The 11266-nt window shown below is 51.1% G+C and overlaps 1 long non-coding RNA gene across 1 annotated transcript in view; it reads left to right on the top strand.

Annotated features, from left to right (window-relative positions):
• The window catches only part of LOC147255342 (uncharacterized), a 48127-nt gene extending 37915 nt beyond the window's left edge, over window positions 1-10212 (top strand). Inside the window, exon 3 of the long non-coding RNA XR_015117794.1 lies at window positions 9769-10212. This is a non-coding gene — a long non-coding RNA (uncharacterized LOC147255342). The remainder of the gene's footprint in view (window positions 1-9768) is intronic.
• Window positions 10213-11266: the final 1054 nt, after the last annotated feature.

Genomic DNA, 11266 nt, shown 5'->3' with positions numbered 1-11266 from the left:
TAGCAGAGCTCGCTGTTGACATTTGCACAGGTGCACAAGCGCCGACCTGATTTCCTCCTTGGCTCTCCTCCTAGTTACTGTTCCACCCACAGGATAACTGAGCCAATCAGGAGGCAGAATCGGACCAAACTAACATGCATATTCCCATTGACAGCAGATATCAGCCATTTAGTGGGCTGATAACATCCACACCTGCTGCCCCGACCAGGACAGACAGAGCTGAGTTCAGAAATTCACAACGCATATCATGTCACCTGGTCTCCATTTGCCCTTCTGACTTGCTAACTTCCTGCTGGACTACAACAATACCTCATCTCTGTAGTTCTCATTCCGTGTATTTGTAGCTATGACATCATATTTAGATCCGGTTGCACTAAAGTCTGTTTCTGAAACACTGGAGCCGAGAACGCGGCGATGCAGTCAGAGGAGCTTCATTCGTACCTGCTCAGCTGTCAGGTTTGATGGTTTGAGTCTCACAGTGACTTGTTTACTGGTTTCAGTGGTTTTGTAAACAGAAGTTCTGGTTCCTGACTTCAGCTGCACAAGTCAATCCAGGGAGAAACTCAGTGAAACACCGGACATTGGCTTTCCTGTCAGCAGGAAGGGCAGTGGGCTACAGCCCCGGGCCTGAGGACTGGTGGGTTTAGGTCGTGTGAGGAGGACCAGCTCTTAGTTCACATCCAGGCTCTGCAACTCTGAGCTGACCACTAGGGGGCAGTCACCATGCACACTTTTACACTTCAAGTTAGCATCAAAATAAGAAAAATTTGAGCTTGAGTTGAACTTTGAATCTGAATCCCTTTAAATGCAGGGGATTTGTACTGAAATGCATGTTTGATGGTTTATGTACTTTTACAATTCAACGGTTTTTTCCTAAATGATCCTTTTACTGCCAACACAAGAAATGTGGAGTTCATATCTGCGTCTCTCTCCTGCATTGGTGTATTTTGGTCGTAGCTGACTACATTGTGCACCCTGGGGTTGAACATGTAAAATAACGAGGCTCTTCCTATTGTGACGGTGTGACTCATGGCTGATGGAACTCTTTCAAGAGGAACGCGTACGTAGCGTCGTACGAATCCAGCTCGGGATGAAAGCCTCCCTGAAAGTGACACAAGGAACGGACTTAATTCCGTAGAGATCTGAAAGGAAACCCAGCTGACTCGCCGCCTTCATGAAAATTTCACCCGTTAAATATTTACACAACTAGCAAGACGCATGAATCCCAGATCAGGACGCCTGAGTGAAGTCCCGATGGAAGGGCGAATAATGCGAGCCGAAAAGCATTTGGGGATAAGCTCCTTCCCGCTCCTCGTCTCTGACTGAATGGGGTCTAAATTCAACTGAAGGAAACAATAATGATGAAAAGGACAGAAAGAGACAGGCAACAGGAGCAGATTTGGGAAGGGGCTTATGTTACATAAAAAGGAAGTAGGTCAGGGAAAGTGTGTCTAGTTGCAGGAATCTCTCCTCAGAGCATGCATGTAGAAATATCAAAAAGAAGATTCCCAGAGCAGAATTATGAATTTATGTAGCTCGTGGTTATTTTCATGGACCGGAGCAGCGCCTGCAGGGCTGCTAACTGGCTGGCATTCACAGCTCATTAATGTGTGCAGAGCGAAAACACAGCCGCCGATCTTGAATTGCATGAAATATTAACGCGCAGTCCCACCAGCCTCCTTCAGCCAAACTACCGCACATTACAGTCGGGAGCACTCAGCACACTGGCAGCTCCAGCTGTGGCGCGGCCAGCCTCGTGGACGTGAACCCTCAAGTTTGCTTGCGCCGCCAACTGTTCAGACTTCAGACCAGGAGAAAAGAGAGCAGATTTACATTTTAGTTCTGTAATGAAGACCCTGCACACCGTCTGACTCAAGCTCAGCCAGGACTAAAAATACATGTGTTCACATGTGGTTGCCCCAGAAGTCCCCGAGGGTCGGAAGGAACAGCTGATAACGACAGGAGTACATTCGGGCGCCGCCGTCCTCGCTGCGGAGGCTCGACGTCCTGATGACAGTTGGGAGTTGCTCATTTTCTCTTGACGAACCCTTCAAGCTGTTGATTTGATCTCTTCAACACACTGGGATTCTTATGAGTGCAGGCAGCTGGTTAGCTTAGCTGCCGTGAATGCTAACGCCACAAAACAGACAGATTATCAGCTGCGCTGTGATCAGTTGCAGTCAGATAGTACCTGACCACATGGCGTCCAGGTGTAAATGCACCTGAGATGCACCGAGGACCAATAGAGACCCCATCTGTCACACGCCGACACACTTGGACCGCATTCATAAAAAGGTCTAAATACAAGTGAGTCATCACGGATGTGGGGGAAGCACCTGAGAGCTCTGGGTGCCGCAGCTCCTGCTGCCATGGCTGCCGAGTCGCTGCTGGTGTGAACTCCTCGCCTCCGTTTTATTTGCACTCGGTGTCTACTCTTCACCAGCAAACTGATGAGGTGGAAGGCTGCAAACACACGAGAATAAAAAAGGTACATTATGTATGTCACCCTCTTCTACTTTCATCATGTAGAAGCGGCGATGTGGCTGTTTAATGACCCTCGGAGGCTTCCCAGCAGTCGTCGGGTTTCACAGGATAGACTTCCTATTAAGAGGCAGCAGTTGGAAAATGAGCAATCGTGAGTGAAAGAGCCCAAGTGAGACATGAGTGTGGAGGCTGGCGGAGAGAAATGGCTTGTAATTTTCTTCTCCCACCTACAATACCACACACACACACACACACACACACACACACACACACACACACACACACACGCTCAGAACATACAGAGTGATCTACAAGCAGGCCCATAAAAACTCCTGTTCCTGTGTATCGCCGCTGCAGCACAGAGGCGCCGCATAAATGCGGCGAGGAGGAGATCCAGCATCCATCGGGCCTGGAGACGCTCCTCCTCGGTCTGTACAACAAAACACCAGCTCACATCGATCATCTCCGCCTCCTTGGGTCCTGCCTGAAACAAATCTGAGGGAACAGAGCGAGAGTTCGCTGTGATGATCCGTAGTTCAGAGGCAGCTACAAGTTAAGGATAATTATAGTGGAGAATTGGAACGTGGCCGGAGGAGCGATGCTGGTGCGGTTGGTTCTGAGACGTGAGGAGGTTCAGGGACGACGGCGCTGGAATGCTGCGGACATCAGCTGCTAGAAAACATCTATTGACACATTTGGAAACCTTTTACTGTGAATAAAAACCAATATGGAGGTCATGAAGGGGTCATGAGGAGAGAAGCTTCAGTCTGTTGCTGTCCCGTGCCGGCCGATCCTCCGTTCAGCTCCAGCACCTTCGGCGGCACCGTGCAGCAGACTCAGATGGTTTGAGGCGTCTTCTGTGGCGACGCGAGGCTGAAGCAGCAATGTTCCAACCTCATATGAGTGCAGCAATTACCACCACCCCCCCCCCCCCCCAGCCTGTTACACAGCTTTCCTCTTTAAAAAGACTGAGCCAAGCATGAGCTGGTTGCTTGAGGCTCAGATTAACTGAGCTGTCAGTGGTCGCTGGGCGTGATTCAGAGGCTTCCAGGCCGTTTGTCTGTAGTAACAGATGCTGCCTCTCTGCTGCACTCATGAAGGAACACGGCGGCGCAGTAAACACGCCGTCTTGAGTCTGATGAAAGGATCTGATAGATCCTTGGATGCTCCCCGAGGGCGCCTCTGTTTCCTACTTAATGATGTTATAAGAGCAGCTGGCAGCAAAGGCTCGGCATGAATTACACCGCAGATAAAACATGAGACGTGAACTCTACAGTCGCCGTGACCACGCCGAGTAAACGGGCCTCCATCGCCGATCACTTGCCAATCACAGTCGAGCAGAAAGTGAGAGCAGCCAGGAGGGGACAGGAGCTCTGGTGCTGGCAGATGACGCGAGTCCCAGCTGGTCTTTGACTGCCTCCATGATAGAAGGCTTGAAACAACATAAAAGTTAATATAAGGAAGCATAAAGAATGATGGAAGCATAAATTACAGGAGGGAAGCGTCGGGCTCCATCGCGACCCCCTGACAAATGACTGGTTTTACTGAATGCATGCAGGATATTTCACAAATATTGCTTTTTATCACTGAAATGCCACAGATTGTTTTTTTTTTAAGGGAACAAAACTGGTGAGTGAGTCAGCTTCTGTCCTGCGAGTCCGTGTTGGTCCCCGCTCAGACTCTGTGCTCATCGCAGTATTAATACTTCTTCAGCCTTCGGTTTTATCACATCCCAGCGAGCTCTGTGGCACCACAGCATTCACACCTCCTTGTGTCTCCTTACTGAGGAGGAGGAGGTGACGACTCCGCTGCGCCAGCTCCTGCTGAGTGAGACAACATGATTATCGGTGCTTTTATAGGTTCTCCGGTCGGATTGAGGAACGTTGGAGCCTTAGGTGGTGGGCAGCAGGTAACGACTCCACCTGAGATGGAGGAATATGCTGACTTAGCTCATTAAATATCATTCTTCATCTGCTGCTCCACTTTCTTCGGGGTCATGTTTCAGTCACGTGGTTGTCCAGACGGCTGCCGGGGGACCGTCAGGACCTTTACATGCTCAGTTAATCCGCGTGTCCAGGTGTGTTTTAGAGGCTCAGATGAAGCTGGACAGCTGCTGTGTATCAGTGTGTCAGAGAACGGTCCGAGGGGAGGAGCCCTGGTAGGTACACCACTGGTGCAGGTCTAATGCTGGGGGGTCAGCACGTGTTGGAGAAGACTCCTTCATCCTAATTAGCATCCTTTGCTAATGAAGCCATTAGCGCTGCTGCGTAGCCACGCGCCGGCTGCTGCGTAGCCACGCGCCGGCTGCTGCGTAGCCACGCGCCGGCTGCTGCGTAGCCACGCGCCGGCTGCTGCGTAGCCATTAGCGCTGCTGCGTAGCCATTAGCGCTGCTGCGTAGCCATTAGCGCTGCTGCGTAGCCATTAGCGCTGCTGCGTAGCCACGCGCCGGCTGCTGCGTAGCCATTAGCGCTGCTGCGTAGCCATTAGCGCTGCTGCGTAGCCACGCGCCGGCTGCTGCTGCTGTTACACTTGCTTTCATCTGTTGGAGCCTCACAAGTGTCCTTTAATCAGTGTCCCTCATTTTAGTAGTCATGTCGCTCGCATCACATCAGCTGATTCAATTTCACCTGCAACAGCCCCCCCCCCCTCACACACACACACACACACAACCACTGATTCATTCTTGGATTTAAAGATACTTCGCTAACAGCAGCTTCAGCTTCAGCTGCTGTTAGCGAAGACGTTAGTCTGAGCGTGCGAGGAAGGAAGGGAGGTGGCAGTCGGCCGAGGCGGAGGCGCATTCATGTGTGTGGAACCCAGGATGCTGATGTCTCGAAGGCCGTTTTGGCAGCGCCACATGTGCTTCAGAGGACCCTCAATCAATTATTTAGCCATTGCGCATCATCATGGCCAAGAATGCTGCCAGAGCTGGACATCAAATCAGATAATTTATCAATAAATGATTATTTGATCTCCACCTTTCTGGCTTGTGTACGACCTGAGGTCTGACTGGAGTCACCCCATCCACAGAGCTCACTGAGACCAAGTGTGTGTTCCACTCTGTCACTGTAGAGAGGTAGAGTGGTCGCCTAGCAACTGAAGGGTCGCTGGTTCAATCCCCACTTCCCCCGGTGATCATGTCCAAGTGTCCTTGAGCAAGATACTGAACCCTTAACTGCTCTGATGGCCTTGTGATGGACTGGTGACCCGTCCAGGGTGAACCCCGCCTCTCAGCCAATGTCAGCTGGGATCGGCTCCAGGGTTCTAAAACATTTTCTTTAAGTTCTAGAAGCCAGCCAGTGCTGTGAAAATGTTCCCTGCTGTGTTCCTCATGGTCACGATGTGGAACGTCTTTGGGGAACATTCAGGAAACATCCAGGATTTTCTGGGAATGTTTTGGAATATTCTAAAAGAACATATAAAGATGCTGCCTTTTGGTCTCAGACGTTCTGTGTCAGTGATCCAAGGACCTAAATAGGATCTAGATATCTGGTTAAAGGTTCCTTCAGTGTCCCTGAAGGTTCCACCAACAGTCCAGGGAAACACACAGGGATCTTTTGAAATAGTCCCTAAATGTTCCCTGAACATCTACTCAGAAACGTTCCTCCAGAAACAGTTTGGAACAGTGAGGATGAAATCTTAAAATCAGTTTGAATCTGTGGTCGCGTCGTTGTCCTCGCTCAGGTACTTTTAGTCTCAGGTCTACCGAAGGGTTCTGTGACTAGAGGTGCTGGGGGGGGCGGGGGGGGGGGGGGTCCAGGGGGTCCAGGGGGTCCCGGTTGGAGAAGTGGATCTCTTGATCAGGTCCATGTGCCTCAGTCCTTCTCTCTGTGACCATATTGATCACTGCCCCTCCCCCTCCACTGCCTCTAATCACTGGCCGCCAGTGAGGCGTGTTGACAGCGTTCCTGCGTTCTGCATACAGATGAGCTGCAACCTGCCGGCTGTCTCCAGATGGAAGTGCTGTCTGGCAGCCGGGAGGCACGAGAATGGAAATAAGTCTGTTCCTTTCAAGCATTGTTCTCTCTGGAACTCAGAGAGCTAAAAGAGTTTTGCTCTCTATCACACACGCACACGCGCACACACACACACACACACACACACACACACACACACACACACACACACACACACACACACTCTTGCAGCTCCACATCGTGGAGTCATTCTCACTTTGTCATCATCATCATTATTTTTATCCTTAAAGATATCGAGTGACTTCTGTCTCCATCTTCTGGCATTAACAGTTACTACAAACTGCTGTCAACACATTGGCGACGCCGGCTGTAGCGACTCCGTTGTCATAGTTACGGCGGTAAAACGGTTGATTAATGCTTTCAAGTGTCACACGACGCCCTGAAAAATGCACCCGGAGTTTGACGCCTCTGGTCTGAGAACATCTGGGTGTTTGGAGGAGTCCAATAATGACGCACGCACTCACATTCCAGTTAGCAGACGGCTAACAGCTAGCATTAGCGTGAAGTTTTAGTTGTCAGTGTATCAGTCGAATATTAGAAGAATGTTTCATGCTAGTGCTTCTACCTGTGAACAGGGGCACGGTTTACTAAGAGGTTCTGAGATCTTTTGTGGACGTTGTTGAGTTGTTCCTCCTGAATCTTTGAGAACGATTTTCTGTGTTCAGATGAGAAACATGGAACAAAGGAAGCTAGGTGGCCTGTGGAAGTCTGTGTGCACCCTACTGAGCATGCTCAGTGGCCTCCTCTGATGTCTCCTCCACACTCCAGCCACCAGGGAAGCGCTTCACCTGGCGGAGATGAGCGTGTGTAGACTCTTGTTGAGGTCTTGGATGTGAGAGATGTTTATTGATATGAAAATGTGATGCATTCCAACAGAACAACAGTTCCAACAGAAGAGCAGAGCAGCTTGTTTCAGCAGCTCGTCTGCGGGGCGGCCCATCGCTCATTCACACTGATTGCCAAGAAGATTCAGGATTCTGTCTGAGAGGCTCCACTTCAAAAGGAAGCCCTGAGCGGAGCGGCTGTCAGTCTCCTCCACTCTGTCGTCCTCCCCACATTTGGGTGGAGGTGAGATTATGAGCTGCCCTGGGCGGAGGCTGCAGCTCTGACAGCGACCAAGCGCTCCTCGCCGTCCTCTGAGCAGGCGTCTCTTCATGCCAACACGGGACGCTTTCATCACCGCGTCAACGGCCCTGAGGTGGACGCTCCTCCGTACCTCTGCTCCTGCAGAAACCGGCGTTTTACCTCTCGGAAGCTCAGGTGGACGGAAACAGCAGACGCACAACTGAGCCTCACACCTGAGCACCGCCAGCCTCAGGAGGGGGCGCTGTTTCATGCGTCTCCCACTCCTCCGCTTGCTCCCCCGTTCATTCGCACCCAAATGTGGATCGTCTTACACGAGTCTGAGGCTGCGAGACGATCTGCAAACAAGTCTGAGCAGATGTATGGTTTTATTAGATCAAATTAGCAGTGTGTGTGAGTGTGTGTGAGTGTGAGTGTGAGTGTGAGTGTGAGTGTGAGTGTGAGTGTGAGTGTGTGAGTGTGTGAGTGTGAGTGTGAGTGTGTGTGTGTGTGTGTGAGTGAGTGAGGGTGTAGTAAGAGGAGCGAAGAGGAGGGGAAGAGAGGCAGAAGATAAATGAATAAATAAAAAAAACATTTGAGGATGAGCGTCTTTCTACTTGAGGGGGGGTCGAGTGTGAGCTCTTGGACACTGAAGTCTTCACTCCTGCAGCCTGGAAACAAAGAGCGAGATGAAACCCTCCTCGAGCGCCGTGGAGGAGAATGACGACACGCAGTGTTCAGGCGCCTCTCCCGTCCTCTCCCGTGTTTTGTCCTTTTTGCTGCTCTGTCGGTTTATCCAGTTACACTTCAGGGAATTAGCAGAAACTAGAACACTTTAATCATGTTTCCCTTCTTCAGGCTGCCATCAAAGGGGGGCGGGTCTTTGTTCTGGTGAGGAGATGTTGCTGATAAGCCCCCAGGAGCCTGACGGAGCCCCCAGGAGCCTGACGGAGCCCCCTGATGCTCTCAGAGCTCAACCCTGCTTGGATGCCCCTGGCTGGTCGAGCTGCTCGCTTCCTCCAGAGTCATTGGTTGGAGATGATTCACTTGAGTCAAACCATTCTACAAGACTTCAGACAAACGTACGACACTGGTGACACACACAGACCAGACCGGCTCAGACCGGCTCAGACCGGCTCAGCCAACCAGACAAGTGCCTTTGACCACTCCAGCTGGCTGGTGAAATGTTCTGCAACTCAAACAGAGAACGGCTGCAAGCTGCACGGAACAAAATGGAGCAGAGACGGAACAAAGCAAAGGGACATAAAAACGATGAATATCAGGAAGTTACTGAGGAATTAAGATCAGTCAAGGCCCGCCCCCCCGACTGTCAGGGATGACACGCTTCCATCGCTCCCATCCCCGGTGGTAAACATCGTCTGCGGAAGCCATTTGTAATGATCTCCATCTCCTCTCCTCTCTTCTTGTCGGAGCCTCAAACCCTCCTGACGTGTTTCATTTCACTCCAGCCTCAAACTTTTAGCGAAGTGAAGGAAGTGTTTGTGTTGCTGAGCAGATGTCCTCTGTCTCGGCGTTCCTCTGTTACGTAACGCTGCTGACGTTCCTCGTCTGCTCCGGTGCAGGATGCTGCTCTTACAGGCACCGCTGTTGGGTCGTCAGGAGGTGACAGCACCTTCAGGTATGAAACCACACCTGTGGAAGCCTGCCAGCCCCCCAGGGAGGAGCCTGGAGCAGCGAGTGGATGTTGGAGGACCAATGTTTCCAGCTCTCCCTCATGGCTCATTAATTGTGCTTTACAGTTTATGCATGTTTGAAGTTATGTTACATTTTCACTATTAGGCCCGTTAGTACTGATCCGTAGCTTCTGAGGGGGCGGCCCAGCTACAGAATGAACATCATGCCTCGAAAAATGTGTCCTGCCACCCCCTCCTCCTCTTCAGTCACTCTAAATTCAGCCATTAGTCCACAAATTATTCAATTTGAAGCGACTGCTGTGAGTCAGATCAGACTTTCATCCTGGGAAATCCTTACAGGGGCCGTGCTTGTCTGAGATATTCATGGACGAAAACTGAAGGGCCGCTTCAGCCGTGCTCCTCCTCCGGCAGCACTGCCCTAGAATCAGTTACCAAATGGAAGACAAGAAGCATCGGAGCTCAATCATTTCACCCTCCACATGTTTCACATGGGCCTGTTGTCCCAGATTCCCGAAATAAGCCTCCAGGCTGGACCTCTGTCAAAGAAGCAAGGACAGAAATGACTAATAAAGTGCTTGTCTCTCCGCAGGGTCAGGAGTGAGAGGAAGCAGTGGACGACACAGTGTTTGAGGAGTTGAATGGCTCGTTGGTTGGAGGACTCATCCAGTCACGCTTCCTCCCTGGTGCCTCGCAGCTTCCTGCCATCGCCGTGAACTCCAGCAGCTGCCTGGCCTGCAACACCTCGCAGGTATGAAGACTTTCAAATTCTCTTCCCCTCCCTCTCATTACGCCTCTAATGAAGCAGTGCCGGCGTGCGCCTGGCTGGGGTGTTTGGCTTGTACATGATAATTTATTTAAAACATGATGTAATATTTTCCGGCACAGACACAAAAGATTGTAGTTCAGAGGAGGAAGAGCCAGTAGGCCTGCACCTCGGCTGCTGTGCTCCTCATGCCTTAATGACCTGATGCCCCCTGGTGGTGCTCATAAGTCATGCACATATTAAACTCAGTTCTAAAGAGCAACCTCTGAGAACAATTAAAACTTTTCAACAGATTCAGCATATGAGGAGCTGCTCTGGGACCACCTCACCCCGACACCAGCAGTCTCTGTTGGTCCCATTAAAGCGAACGAGCAGCACATATTCGGATGCACTGGCCTGGTTGGTTTCAGCCATTGTTGCTGCTAAACATGTTTTGTCTTCCCATCTTCCCCCGAAGCAACGTCTGCTGGGAGAAGCTTTCACATTCTCTACAGGTCTGTATCAATACCCTCGAACCCGGAGGAGCCTCTCTCTTTGTGCGGGCTGAGCTTATAGAGATATACTCTGACTCCCCCAGAGACCCGGGCTTCATGCTGCAACAAAAACCTCAGCCTTTATGCAGCCAGTCTTGTAAATTCAGACGTGTAAAAGCCTTGATGCATCAGTCACACACACACACACACACACACACACACACACACACACAACAGTGAGCAGAGCAGGGCCGAGCGAGACACCAGATCCCCCTGAAGTAGGACATCAAGTATTCATTCTGTTGTGATACTCCGACACCTATCAGGTGTTGTGCAGTCAGTGATTTCACCTTGCTTGGCCTCCGCTTGTCTCATGAATCACTGCTGGCCGTCCAGCGCCGCCTCACAGCCATTAATGAGTACAGAGGGAGGACTGGTCCCGTAACTCACGCCAGACTTCGACAACCAAGACTGAGGCACCAGGACGGAGCTGCAGCGCTTAAATTCATCAGTGTTGTCATTAACAGAGGGGCTCAGAGGTGGAGAGGCTGTCTAGTAATCGAAGGGTCGCTGGTTCGATCCTCATTGATACCGTATAGCCACAACCCAGTGCAGCCTTAGGTGTCAAGGGTTGGGTCAGCAGGTCCGTACTGATCAACGGTCCGCTGCGGCCGCCGGAGGATGAAGACGAAGAGGTGTTGTCGCTCGCTTGTTGTCTCCAGAGGAACGAGCAGGAAGGTGGAACCATGTCGAGGACGTCGTAGTTTTATCTTGACAGGCTTCGGATTATGTTTGCGTCGGCAGCACAAGTGCCCTGGCCAATCAGAGTCCAGGGGAGGAGCTACTGTCAA

Source organism: Aulostomus chinensis, chromosome 9 (genome assembly GCF_037954235.1).
Source record: "Aulostomus chinensis isolate RoL2024-O1b breed Wild chromosome 9, RoL_Achi_v1.0, whole genome shotgun sequence".
NCBI classification, from domain to species: Eukaryota; Metazoa; Chordata; class Actinopteri; order Syngnathiformes; family Aulostomidae; genus Aulostomus; species Aulostomus chinensis.
This window is presented reverse-complemented; position numbering and strand designations above follow the sequence as displayed.